Genomic DNA, 12,094 nt, shown 5'->3' with positions numbered 1-12,094 from the left:
ACTACAATACCCACTATACTAGCGTGGCTCAGCAGTACGCAGCCACACACATATACGTATATCAACATATAACGCTTCGTAGCCAAGAGTGTCGCTTTTTCGTTTCATCGAGTCTCAAATCACTCCCAACGATTCTAAAGAAGTTTTCACTTCAAAAAATGAATTTTGGGGCGAATTTTCCTACTACTTTTGCTTCGAAAAAAATATTTTTTCGCAAAATTTTCGAATGGTAAATTCACACAGAAAGTAATATCATAAAAAAGATGTGTGCAAAATTTCAGGGAGATCGGTCAATATCTTTTCGAGTTATCGTGTACGCCAATTCGAAAAATATATAAGAAAAATATTGAGAAAAACGCGTCTAAAGTTTGAATACAACGTAACTATATCTCTCCCAGCACTCGAACGCAAAGAATAGAGTCATCACGGTTGACGCTCTATAATATAAGAAATACTTAAATTTACGTTCTAAAAATTTTTCGACATATTCTTAAGGGATTACATTAGCATTTTGTGAAAAAAAAAAATTTTTTGTTTCGAAATTTTCCAGGTATCTGCCCCCTTAAATCAAGCATAGGTATGAACAGTGACATACACATCTTAAACGCCTAGGTAACCACACCACCTTGATATATTTACATGCATTCATACAGATGTATATATGTATAGAATATATTATCGTAAATATTGAAAAGTAATTTTTTCACACAACATCAACCTTCCTTTAGCCAAACGTCAAAAGCGCAAGCAATATTTTATTTTAATCGCACTATTTAAAAATACATTAACAACATTTTATGATTATTGCTATTGAGCAAAAAAATCAAAAGAAAAAATATGCCAAAGGCCGCCGCCAATAGCATAGATGTATAAAGCAGGACCCAGAAGCCGCTTACAGAAATTTGTAAGCAGGTACGTGCAAACTCCGCAATATCGCAGCATTGAGAAGAAAGCAAATGTAGATCATAAATTTGCATCAACATCCCACTGACAGCATTCAATCTTGCCCTGATGAAATACGAAACAAAACAAAATTACTCAACAACTGTGGCAGAAATCACCACTGATCGATGCCGCCAACACTGCATACCCAAATCTGAGCAATCGGCGATTTTAGTTGATAGCTACATGGCTGATCGGTGATCAGGCACAACAAAAAGGCGTCATTAAATAAATTATAACGCAACGGCCGGCCAAGCGGGCAAGCGGCTGCGCGGCTGAACAACTGAGCGACTGAGCTGATGGTCTTTAGTTGATGTTGTATAGTATTGTTGGTGGTGTTAGTGCAGTTGGTGAAGTGTATTTGTGGGGAAATTGGTGCAAACAAATTGGCCTTGTCGTCAGCTCAAGTCTTCTTCTTCTTCTACCAGAGCGCAGAGCATACAAGTCGTCAGCGCGTCTGGCGGCTACGTGGTGTTTTCTGGTAGCAATGCAGACAGGGCAGACGGTGTACTTATGTGCGGGTATATAAATATTTATGTATGGATAAAGGGTACGTCTCTTAAATATGATGAGTTGAGATTTGAAGTGCGCGGGAGTTGCAGCTTGCGAGACATGCAGTCTGACAGTTTTAGCGGTAGGAGACATCAACCGACGACCGCTGTGTGTGGAAAAAAACGAAAAATCGTGTAAAATGAGGTGGTTGAAAAATAATGCTATATACTAGTACATCTGCAGGCTTTTAGCAAAGAACTTAATCGACTTTTTAAATGGTTTTGCTTTCAGCTCAATAAATTACGTTCTGTCGTAGAAATATTTAGTATTTTAGGAAAATATGTCGAGTAAAGCAAGCAATTTAGGGCCTCCCAGAAAACAAGTGCTAAGTTGGCTTTAATTATCTTATCAAAAGTGCACAGGTATTCACTTAGATTAGATTTGTGGGTGGTCGGACAAGTCCCAGCACTCAGTTAGGAAGACCATTGTACTACACCCGTATCGATTGTAGTGAAAGGAATAAAGATACAGGATATGTAGATACAGTATGGATGTTAAGACTGAGAAATTTGGTTTCAGGTCACGGATCTTTTGGTTTCATTAATGAATCTTAAGAGATCCGGAAGAGGACGAGTACGAACTTTATCCATACTCAGTACATCGCACTCCAATGGCCACAGTTTGGTTCTAGAAAACGCCGGGCAGCTACAGAGAAAATGCTCTGCAGTGTTCTTGTTTTCCCGGCAGGATAGGCAATGGGTTGCCAATGATTCCCATGGCACGCCTGACCACAGGCATTGGGCCCTGTTATTAAACCCATCAGTACTCTCAGGTTCTTCTTACTAAATTTTAGGAGAGAGGTCGCTTGTTTCCTCTTTGGTTTTTGCACAAAGCAAATAAGCTACTCGGCAGGAGCCCAACTCAGTCCACGAAGTCGTCAATCCATAGTTGAATCGATGCAGAATTGACACCTAGAAAGGGTTCAAGGCCTAGTGATATGCTTACAGAAGCTTGATTAGCCAGTTTAGCAGCCAAATCGCTCCCTGTAATATCACAATGTCCAGGCACCCAAATAAGGCAAACTGTGTTGTGTTTTGCAACAGTGTTAAGTTCTGTCTTACATTCACCGAATAATTTCGATGAGCAGCGTTAGTTAGTAAGGACTCTTAATGCAGCTTGACTATCCCTACAAATTCCAATACTACTACCCCACCACTTTTCTCAATTAGTCCATATGCCAAGGTATTCACTTGGTGCAGAAAAGGCAAGCTGACTTCCCCACATCTTTTTTTCTTGCGATTTACAAGTCTGATTATCGAGGTGCCCGGCTCTTTATTGTTATCTTACTTGGGTGATTATATGCTCATTCAAATTTTGGCAATCGAATTTCTAAATTGCAAAAAAAAAAATATATGTAAATGTTGTAGTTGCTCTAGCGAAGTTATCTTCTAAAAGTTCACCACGTTACAATTTATGGTTTTCCAAAGTTCTTAACATTTCTTAGCGCTGTTGGCACTTTGGCAATTAATTTTTTATGGCAAGAAGAATTTGGGGTCAACCATATGAGCAGCTGAAATTAAAGTTCTTAGTGTAGAGTCCTTCCGAGTGCCAAGTGTTCTAAAACCGAGAACCGAGAACCGGCGATCCTACAACTATTGAATCTGACAACATATCGGCAGATTTTGAACGAAATTCTGAGAAAGCCTATCATCCATTTTACCAATTCTCATCTCACGAAAGCCTTAATTGGTGACCAATCCCCACCCATTGCAGACGAAAGAGTCGTAGAACACGCTTTGTTTTGACATAAATCCGTTTTTAAAATGATAGCAGGTTAAACGCCTGCCTTTCTAGAATCGAACCTGATATACTCAACGTAAGTTCAGGTTGTGAAGCGGACTGCTCAACGCTAACCATCTTCTCACTTCTTCTTCTTAATTGGCGCGATAACCACTTACGCGGCGATAACCGGCGCCAATTGGACACACCAAGCGAAGCCAAGTCCTTCTCCACCTGATCTTTTCAACGCAGAGGAGGCCTTTCTCTTCCTCTACCAGCACCAGCTAGTACCGCATCGAATAGTTTCAGAGCCGGAGCGTTTGTATTCATTCGGACGACATGACCCAGCCAATGTAGCCGCTGTATCTTTATTCGCTGCGCTTTTGCGCCATACGTTAGGACGGACATGATGAGAGTCTCGTAGAGTGTTAGTTTTGTTTGTCGAGAGAGGACTTTACTACTCAATTGCCTACTTAGTCCAAACTAGCACTTGTTGGCAAGAGAGATTCTAGTTTTCGGTGTTAATGCTGGTTCCTAAGTATACGAAGTCCTTTACAACCTCGAAATCATAACTGTCAACAGTGACGTGGGTGCTGATACGCGAGTGCGCCAAGTGTTTGTTTGACGACAGGAGGTACCTCGTTTTGTCCTCGTTCACCACCAGACCCATTCGCTTTGCCTCTTTATCCAATTTGGAGAAGGTAGAACTAATAGCGCGGTTGTTAAGGCCGATGATGTCGATATCATCGGCATACGCCATCATACCATATTCTCACTTGCCTTCTTAGATCAACTCATATAATACCCCCTCTTCTTTTATTCGAACCCGCATAGCATCGATGGCCTGTCGCCTGTCGAAGATTCTACTAGCACACAGGTGAACCAGTGTCAATAACTTTGTTTCTTTAAAGGACAAAAATAGAGGTTGCAACGCGATTTTGCGGACGGTTTTCCGCAGTAGTTCCTTTCGTCGAACTCGTCCATCACATTTTCGGCATTCCTCAGTTTCAGTTTTTTTCAGTTTTCTCATCATCTTCAAACACTCCCAGAAACTTAAGAGATTCGGGAGAGGTTTAGTGATTTTGCTTTTGCACCACGGACTGGAGACAAACTTCACAGGAATCGGGAGCTAAATTGGACTCTGCTTGATTCTCACTATTGAATCTCACTTTAATTAGCTTCATTTGGCTTTGCTTTTCGAGGTACCTAACGTCTTTTGCTTCAGAGCTCTAATAGGTAAATAAGAAGTTCGAGTTAAGAATACTTAATGCGATCCCATTTTACTTAGCCCTATTTGGCTAGAGTTTGATATTGTTTCAGACATTCCCATAGAGTTGAATATTTTGTGCCTCTTTTTGAGACTTTAATAGATACTACTTTGCCTGTGAAATAGCTTCAGTGGCCGGCAGGAGAACCCATTTCCTTCATCCTCACACATCACTTTAGCGGTTCGAAGCTTGAATGCGACACCAACGTACAAACTCCTGCTGCTGATCGAACCCAATGAGCAACGGCCTGTTGATTTCTGGCATCTGAAGAAAATTTCTGGCATTACATAGAAAATCAACAGTAAAAAGTGAAATATGTTACAGTTACAGTTACTGGAAATCGTTAGAGTATTTCAGCGCAAATTCGTTTAATTTTCCGCTCTCAAAACTTTCAAAAATCGTGAAGCTATAGATGCTCATATTGGCATTACAGTCCAGGGTAGATGAGTGCCTCCTGTACAATACCTGTCCATTCTTCTCGACTGCCCTCTTTCGCTCTATGTTGTGAGATTCTCATCTTACGTATGCCGTCTTCTACGACTTGCAAGCATCTTCGCCTTGGCCGTCCTTTCCTTCATTCTTAGGACGTGTCCATACCACCGTAAAACGCGTTACATTTCGTCACACGATGAAATCACTAAGCTCGTGGTTATATCGTATACGGTATGTACCGTCTTCTAATCGTCTAGGACCGAATATTTTTCTGAGAATTTTTCTTTCAAATCGCATCAGTAAATTCACGTCAGTAACTTTAAGGACCCATGTTTCACAGCCGTGGGTGAGAACCAGTCTTATTATAGTTTTGCACATCTGCAGCTTTTGTTCCTTTGATGTCAATGAAGACTTCATAAGTTTGATATGACCAAATGCGTTTGATTTGGCTAAATCACAAATATTATACTTTTCCCTCTTTTTTGAATCACCCCATGCCAAAAAATGAACGTTTGACCTTCTGCAACTTCGCCGAATCGGGTTAAGCAGCGAAACCAGAGCAATCCATTCCATTTGAGCACGGCAGTTTGGCAAATGAGTTTATGGACACTTCGAGTTGGCTACAGTGCGCATGCGCGCGCATCTACCACCACCTTCGGTGCAGATAATCGGTGCGTGTGGGAAAAAATACTTTCAGCCAATACGCGCGCTTGTCATCAATGTCAATGAGTTGCGCTTTGTTGTTCACATTTTCTTTACAACTGTGGCAAATTGTTTTTTGCAGTAAAAGCCGTGGCGCGTAGACGAGCAGAGAACACAGACGAATTTGCAAGCAACCAAACAAGCAAAAAAAGAAAGTGGCAATGAGTTAAGCGAATTTTTGCATACGAAATGGTTTATGGAATTGAATTCGACTAAACGACCTGGAATGAGTTTTTGTGTATTGAACACCAGGCATCTCTAGATGGATGGTCAGCTTACTGCTGCGCCTGTACACCAGTGCGCTCCATATTGCCCAGCTTGTACGGCGGCGCATGCGCGATAATACAGAGCTTTTCAGCAGTTGTTGGCTGTGGTTTAAAAATTTAACTTGGGTCTGTGTTGGGAGGAAAGGCATCGGCAGCGGTGGCGGAGGCAGAGGCAATGACGACGGCGACGGCATTGAGCGCGCACATTTACCAAAGCCGCTCGTAAAAATGCCAGTCCAATGTCTTTTGAACGCGTCAAGCGGGCAATTAAAAAGTGAACTTTTATGTTGCAATGACATATAGCCACTGCACCAACGTCACCACCACCACCACCATCATCACTAGCTCAACCAACATCACAGCAATTGTGCTGTACAGTCTCTGGTTGAAGTTGAAATGCAGAAATGTGGCGCGAACTGCGGCAAGTTGCGAATGCGCGATGCTACAAATGAAATGAAGTGAAATAAAATTAACACCAAACACCAAACAGCCTGGTTGCTTGCGAGCCGCATGGCCACTTTGAAAATCGACTTTTCAGCGTACAATATCGGCTGCTGTTTTCTTTCATATATATTTTTTTTCTCGTTTTGTTTTTATTGTACTTTTTATTAAAAGCGCTCGAGCGCAAAAGATCAAACGCGCTGTGCCGCTGCCGCTGCCGCCAATGCCAACCAGATGAGGTAAGTGGTCGTGGCCAACGAAGTGGTATGTAAGCTAGGTGGCGGCTGAAAGCTCATAGAAACAACAAATACACTATCATTGTTCACCATCAACTGGCTGCCACTGTGCTGCCCATGGCTGACTTACATTCGCGCATATTTGCATTGGGTGGATTGCTGCCGAGCGTTCGCTATTTGCTGGCAGTCTAAATTGTGCTTAGAAAAATTCGAATTTTGATTTAAATTTCATTTGGACACATTAAATATTCCACCTACAATACAAATAAATGTATGTATGTATCTTCAGCCGCCGTAGCCGAATGGGTTCAATTGCATGAAACATCAAATGATGGAAAAAGTTTTCGCTAATAGCGGTCGCCTTTCGACAGGCAATGGCAAGCCTCCGAGTGTATTTCTGCCTTGCAAAAAGCTCCTAATAAAAAACCATTTGCCGTTTGGAATCGGCTTGAAACGGTAGGTCCCTCCATTTGTGGAACAACAACAAGACGCATTAAAAAAATAGACTGAGGAGCTCGTCCAAATACCCAATCATTTATTTGCTTAGCTCTTAGCGCTAGGAGACGTTGTGAAAGGAAGAGAGGCGTATTATATTATTGGGTATGCGAATAAGTTTCCGTCCTTTGTTAGCCAAAGTTAGGAACCATTTAAACAATTAATTAATACATGATATTATGTGAAGTATGTGCCATTGGAAGCTACAACTTTACTCCATCTTTCAGGCAGCTTACGGAATCCTCTGACGAAAAATTCGAGTTCTTTTGATTTGATCCATTCATTTAGCCAGTTTGCGATGCTCTCGTAAGAAGTGAACCGCTCTCCAATAAGGACTAACTGAAGGTGCAATGTCTGGGCAATACGGTGGGTGCGGCAAGACTTCCCAATTAAGTTCCTCTAAATATTTCTGGACCGATTTAGCAACGTGTGGTCTGACGTTGACATGCAGCAAAATCAGTTTGTCATGTCTACCGTCCCATTCCGGTCTTTCCCGCTTTTCCTTGAGAGCTCGATTCAAACGCATTAGCTGCAGTCGGTAACGATCGCCAGTGATGGCTTCAGATGGTTTAAGGAGTTCACAATAGATGACACCCTTCTGATGACCCACCAGATGCACAACATAACCTCTGAAGCATGAATATTGTTTTTTTCGTTGTCAATGGACCTGAATCACCTGGCAGGTTCCAACATTTCCGACGCTTAGAGTTATCATAATAGATCAATTTTTCATCGCCATTGACGACGCGATGCAGAAAGCCTTTTTTCTGCCCTTCAAGAAACATCTCACACGTCACCAAACGTCTCTCGATATACCTCTCCTTCAATTGATGTGGCACCCAGTTAACTGCTTTCTGGACCATTTCCATTGCATGCAAACGTTTACCGACGTTTGATCTGTCAGCATCCAACTCTTTAGACATATCATCAAGGGTTCGACATGCGTCTTCATCCAATAATTGTTGTAGTTGAGTATCTTCGATTTTTTTCGGTGCTCCTTCGCATACAAAAATTGCCACTTTGGAAGCGTCGAAACCACTCTTTACAAGTTGAGTTTGATGGAGCGTGATTACCATAAATATTGATCAATATACGACACGTTTCAGCTGCACTTCTCTTTAAAAGGTAATAATGAAGCATGACTTCCCGCAAATGCTGTTTTTTCGGGACGAACGTGAACATTTTTGATGTCAGATAAAAAAATATCTTAACGCTTCAAATGAATGTCAACTACTGCGATCGAGACCTCATATATACACCTTCAAATCACCAGTATATTACTTGAGCGAACATAAAAATAGTATCAGCAGCGACACTGAAACCTATTCCCATACCCAATAAATAAAGAAGAGATGGACGAATTACGTACGTGCGTAGATTTTGGGATATTGATTGATAAGGAAAACACCACAAAACTCTACCAACAGATGGGGAATCTTTAAAGCCCGTTGCAAATTCTTCAAAGCGTAAAGCCTCCGGCCTGGCAGGTGGTTTCCAGAGCATGCGTGAATTGTGGAAGGGACAATTCTTCAACCTGCTCAATGATGGCAGCAGTAGAAGTCACAGAGAAGGCGAAGATTAATGCCTCCCAAATATGGATGACGACATTGAATCCTACCTTCTTAACCATTTCAAAATACAGAATAGCAATAGCGCATCTAAAGAACAACAAAGCTAGAGGAGCCGACGAATTGGGTGCTGAGTTAGATACTTAATTAGGCGCATACAAATATATGCAGCGAATGAAGATCCAGCTGCCTACAGGTACATTAGCTACTGCAGCCTACGTCTGAGTGCATACACATCCTTCACCTCTGAAAGTAGTCGGTGTGGCATCTACTTGTAGTACTACTTCTGGAGGCAATCTCTCATTGGCAGCATTTTCAGGCTGTTACAACGCATTTCTTTGCACTTCGTACAGATCTCTCTATCAGCAAACTGGAGTTTGAGGGTCGTGCTAGGGCAATCTTTCCAAGTAGGCAATCTTCCATAGGAACGAGAGGAAAATCTGTACCGATGACAGTTTCTAAATGGAATTGGGAATCAGAGCAAGACTTTTATCTACATCAGCCAATTTTTGTATTTCCTTTAAACTGCAGAATACTGCTGGTGCTTTTCAGGCAAAAGTCTCTACAATCTGGCAGGCATGCAGAGTGCAAGGGAGATGTTAACATTTTTTCCGATAGTCAAACTGCAGTCAAGGCTCTGACGACGCCATGCTGCAGATTCATACTGATCAAATCCTGTAAGGACTTGACTGTTATTAAAAGGAAATTGCACAATAGACCGCTAGACGATTGAGGTCACTGGGTGCTCCTTGCTTCGACAGTCTGGGGAAGTGCTCCTGCCTAAATCCCATCAACCTCATCCATTACATCAACAGCTCTGGTGGGCTGCAGATATATGCTCGTTGGAGGTCTGTGAAAATGATATCAAAACAGCGCTTTAGAGCAACTTGGGGAGTACCAGACTGGTACTTCAACCATTTCACCAGCGTACCAACTTGCATTGACAAAGGGCAATATGGAGTTCCCTTCCATAAAAAGTTGATTAGCTACACTTAACTGATGTGGTACTATATTCAAAAAATACATTCTATCAATGCGTGATTTCGAAGCTCATGTAATACAATAACGCATTGTCTCGAGAAGAACCATCTCAATAAGGTCAGCTCTTTCTAAGTGTCCCCGAGCCATAAGGATTTAAAAATTTATCAAAAGATGATTGGGCGCAACTCACGTGTGTGCGCTAACAAAACTTAGCAGATATCACGATTAAATAAATAAACCAATAACCGGGCTCGCCTAAAAGCTCAGGTAACGCTCCCGCTCAGGCCATCTGTTGCGTCGGAGCTTTTCCGACTACTTCAGGCCTGGCATTAGATGCTCTGATCAGTCTACCACCATTTGATGTTTTCATCCAAGGAGAGGCCTGAAAGGCAATCTGCAGGCTGAAACACATTGGGAGTTGGTACGGCCCTTGTCCGGCATTGGACAACAGAGTAGGCATGGACTTCAACCCAACGATCCTCGCGATGCCCTTTAACTCCATGCCATCCAGAGTCGTGCTTGACAAAAGATACAATGTGGTGCTTCCAGAGGCTCAACTATGGACAAACTCAGAAAATGAGCCCGCAAACACTGTTTTCGTATTTTCACGGATGGCTCCAGGCCCGATCACGGCTCCGGCTCTGGTGTCTACGTGGAATCCAGCGGTACAAAACTGCACTTTGCTCTTGGAACGCTTGAGTCTGTGTTTAAAGTGGAGGTGTATGCTGTTCAAGAAGCGATGAACTTTGTTGTGGAAAACAGATGGAGAGGCAGATCTATATGTGTCTGCAGCGACAGCCAAGCTGCGCTCATGGTCTTAGACAGCCCTCCAACCACTTCAAGGGTAGTCGAGTCCTGTAAATCCAGGCTGAACTACGTCGGCAGACATAATAGCCTGATGCTAACATGGGTCCCAGGACACGTGAGTATTGCGGGTAACGAGATCTCTGACTCTATAGCCAGAATGTGTTCTGAGGCCAACCTACTTGGCCCGGAGTTCGTTATGCCACTTCCTTCTGCAACCACCAAATCCATGGTTAGCAAATGGGTAACTACCACCCACAAGCGAGCTTGGCAGGCTGAGAGAGGCTGCAAATGGACAAAACTGATGATACCTGTCATGTCCGACCGACTGTCGCAGTTCCTCCTGTCATGAAGCAAAGGGGACTGTAAGAGACTGGTTGGACTGATGACGGACCATTTTCTATAGACGAAGCACATGAAAAAGGTGGGCATCTCAGACAGTGCACTCCGCCCAGCATGTGGAGAGGAGGATGAGACGGACTACTTTTTGTGCGTCTGCCCCGCCTTCACTCGAATCAGGCCTGAGGTCTTTGGCACTGGTGTGTTAAGAAGCGACCACCTTGGCGCCTTGGCACCAAAAAGATATACTCAGATTTCTTCGGAGGTCTGGTAGATTTATAGAAAATCACAAAGGGAATCCAAGTGCAGTACAATAGACTTAATTATGTCTGAGTGCTGTACTTGCTAGTTTGTCCCGACAAAAAAAGAAAAAAACACTCCCGCTATCATCGGTTCCACCACTTACCTTAAGCTAAATAAAGGCTTGCATTTCTGTAAATACGTCTCCACTTAAAGTTTGTAACAAGCGGCTGTTAGGTTAAGAAAAAAAGGACTAGCGCCCATTGTTGAACTCGTCCGAAAATGCTCAGATGGCTACCGCTCCAAATTTCGACAGAAGAAAAATATATTTCCAATCTGGGATCTCAGAATACTCGCGAATTCAGAAAAATTCAAAGCCAACACGACAAAAATGGGAAGAAGGGACTCGTAGGTGTATTGAATTAAACTTGAAGATTTAGAAATTTATAAACCAAACCTGGAAAATCAAATTCAAACACAGATGTCTCAGTTCAATTCACAAGTATCTCGGGATCACTCATCAAGTATCCAGCCGATCACAGAGAGTACCATCTTGCGCACAATTTAATTGCAAATAAACGAAGTTTTGGATACTTCACTAAAACGAGACGGGCTTCTCAAGAAGAGTTCAGCAGAGGCCCACACTTACACACGTGCGAGGCTGTTTAGCTTTAAGCACTGAAGATGGGAAAAGACGAGGCGATATTGTATACCGTGCGTACACACAGGCGCTACCCTTGATGATTGTAACCCTTAAAACCCCAATACCCCGCGCGGACCTTCATTCAGCGCGCGCTCAACCGATTTGGCAGGCTACTTCGCTACTAAGCCCAAGTCACATAAGATGCAGTATTTTTGATTCAAAAGGAGGGAGGCTCTGTTGATGCCATTAACAAAGTGGATATGATGAGTAGTTGTGGCTGCTACATAGAAGCCATATACATATATATTTGGTTCGCCGGCATCAGCAACAACGCATACCGTTGTCCTTGTTTTTGGCTTTAGTTGATCCACACGTTTTCATAGTTGAAGTGTTTGCCAGCAGTCGTTAGCTGCCACCAAACCATCGAGCCATCCATCGAACATCGAACACTGCATCCATCCATTTT

At 42.7% G+C, this 12,094-nt stretch overlaps 1 pseudogene; it reads left to right on the top strand.

The window, feature by feature from the left end:
• The first annotated feature begins 6,173 nt into the window (after positions 1-6,173).
• LOC128867192 (jerky protein homolog-like) overlaps positions 6,174-12,094 on the top strand; it is a 57,628-nt pseudogene continuing 51,707 nt past the window's right edge.

The sequence above is a fragment of the Anastrepha ludens genome, chromosome 6 (genome assembly GCF_028408465.1).
Source record: "Anastrepha ludens isolate Willacy chromosome 6, idAnaLude1.1, whole genome shotgun sequence".
NCBI lineage: Eukaryota > Metazoa > Arthropoda > Insecta > Diptera > Tephritidae > Anastrepha > Anastrepha ludens.
Note: the sequence above shows the minus strand (reverse complement) of the source record. Positions and strands in the feature narration are given on the sequence as shown.